This window comes from Tachyglossus aculeatus, chromosome 22 (genome assembly GCF_015852505.1).
Source record: "Tachyglossus aculeatus isolate mTacAcu1 chromosome 22, mTacAcu1.pri, whole genome shotgun sequence".
Classification (NCBI taxonomy): domain Eukaryota; kingdom Metazoa; phylum Chordata; class Mammalia; order Monotremata; family Tachyglossidae; genus Tachyglossus; species Tachyglossus aculeatus.
Genome location: NC_052087.1, coordinates 44,607,269 through 44,609,504, shown reverse-complemented (window position 1 = coordinate 44,609,504; position 2,236 = coordinate 44,607,269). Strand labels below are relative to the sequence as shown.

At 48.2% G+C, this 2,236-nt stretch overlaps 1 non-coding gene across 1 annotated transcript; it reads right to left on the bottom strand.

Moving 5' to 3' along the window:
* Nucleotides 1–969: 969 nt before the first annotated feature.
* LOC119944394 lies at nucleotides 970–1,107 on the bottom strand. The gene has a single exon (XR_005455876.1). It is a non-coding gene; the product is annotated as a small nucleolar RNA SNORA7 (small nucleolar RNA).
* Between the last annotated feature and the right edge of the window lie 1,129 nt (nucleotides 1,108–2,236).

Below are 2,236 nucleotides of genomic sequence, written 5' to 3'. Positions count from 1 at the left end.
TGTACTAAATGCTTGGAAAGTACAATTCAACAACAAAGAGAGACAATCCCTGCTCACAATGGGCTCACAGTCTAGAAGCGGGGAGACTGACATCAAAACAAGTAAACAGGCGTCAATAGCATCAATGTAAATATATAGAATTATAGGTATGTACATATATACACAAGTGCTGTGGGGCGGGGACGGGGGGTAGAGCAAATGGAGCGAGTTGGGGTAATGGGGAGGGGAGGGGGAGCTGAGGAAAAGAGGGGCTTAGTCTAGGAAGGCCTCCTGGAGGAGGTGAGTTTTCAGTAGGACTTTGAAGGGGGGAAGTGCAATTGTACTTACACACAGTAAGTGCTCAATGTTATCAACCTTATGGATTTCCACAGACTTGGTGATGCTGGCGAAGCATTAGGGACATTTCTTTACTCATTGGCCTCGGCTTGGCTCTTCCAAAGATCTTAGTATAGTGCTGTACACATAGTAAGCTCTCCATAAACACCACTGATGATGATGATGATGATGATGATGATTAGATCCCAAGTTCTCTCTCCCCCTTAGCCCCAGGTGAGACAAGGGCTGTGTCCTCTTTGGCTACCTTGTATCCACACTATGGTTTAGCAGGTATGGTGTAGTGGATAGAGCACAGGCCTATGAGTCAGAAGGTCATGGGTTCTAATCCCAGCTCTGCCACTTGTTTGCTGTGCCAAATGGGAGAAGAGTTGGAGTAAGACTTTAAGTCCTTAGGAAATAAGGGAATAGGGATGGAGTAGGAAGGGAAGTTTTGCATGACCCATAGTAACTCCATGGAAAGATCTTTCCCAGAATGCCCCACTCTCCATCTGCAATCATACTGATAGTGTATCCCTAGAGTTTTCTTAGTAGAAAATATAAGTGATTTATCATTGCCTTCTTCCACGCAGTAAACATGAGTTTCCACCCTCACCTCTCTCCCATGCTGCTGCTGCCCAGCACAGGTAAGTTTTGACTTGCAGCAGATTGCCTTCCATCTGCTAGCCACTGGTCAACCTAGGAATGGAATGGGTTTGCCTCTGCTTGACTCTCTCTCCTGTAGCCGAGATTGGTAGAGTACTAGAAACTCTCCAGGTGTGACCCTAAGAGAGGAGTAAGGAAAATAGGGCTTTGAAGATTGGAGTAAGTGGTGGTCTTCCAGAGGGAGTGGGACTTCCAGGCAGGAGGAAAATCTGAGCAAAGGGTTTGGGAGAGACAAGAGTGAAGTGCACTGAGGAGGTTGGTGTTAGAGGAGCAAAGTGTATACATGGGATCTAAGTGGGAGAGAAGAAGCACGGATTAGTGAAAAGAGCATAGGACTGAGTCAGAGGACCTGGGTTCTAATGCTGGCTCCTCCACTTACTTACTTAACTTCTCTCTGCCATAGTTCCCTCATCTGCAAAATGCGGGTTCAATACCTGTTCTCCCTCCTACTTAGACTGTGAACCCGATGTGGGACCTAATGATCTACCCCAGTGCTTCATACAGTACTTGACTCATAGTAAGTGCTTAACAAAAAACACAATTATTCAAGGAGCAAGGGCTAGGTAGTGGGACAAGAGTTTTTTGAGTGCCTTAACTGCCTCCCCTCCCCCCCCACCCCCCCACCATAGACCCACAGCACTTCTGTACATATCTGTAATTTATTTTTTCATATTAATTTCTGTCACCCACTTTAGGCTGTAAACTCATTCTGGGCAGGGAATGTGTCTGTTTTATTGCTGTGTGATACTCTTCCAAGCACTTAGTACTGTGCTCTGCACACAGTAAACACTTAGTGGACACGATTGATTGATTGACTGAAGCTGATGGGTGAGAGGTTTCTGCTTGATTCAGAGATGAATGGTCAGCCAGTGGAAGGTTTTGTGGCTGAGGGAAGATCTATGCAGAACGATGTTTGAGAAAAGTGATCTGGGCAGCAGAGTAAAGCATGGACTGGAGAGGGGCGAGGCTGGAGGCAAAGAGGCCAAAAGGAGGCCGATGCAGGAGTCAAGATGGAATACAATAGGCCCAGCTACCTCTTCTCTTGAGATTCCGTCTCCAGCCACAGACCCCACCGTCTGGGCTCTCCCCATTCTCGGCCCGCGGAGCCACTGCGCGGCAGCCAGAGGGGAAGGGAAACCATCCTGGCTTGATTTCCTTGGTGTTGGGCCTTTGGTCTGGGCAGGCCGGAGCCGGGGGTAGGCTCTGACAAGCCCAGGAGCTGTTCTGCGATGACCGGGGCTGATTTACGGGCCCAACC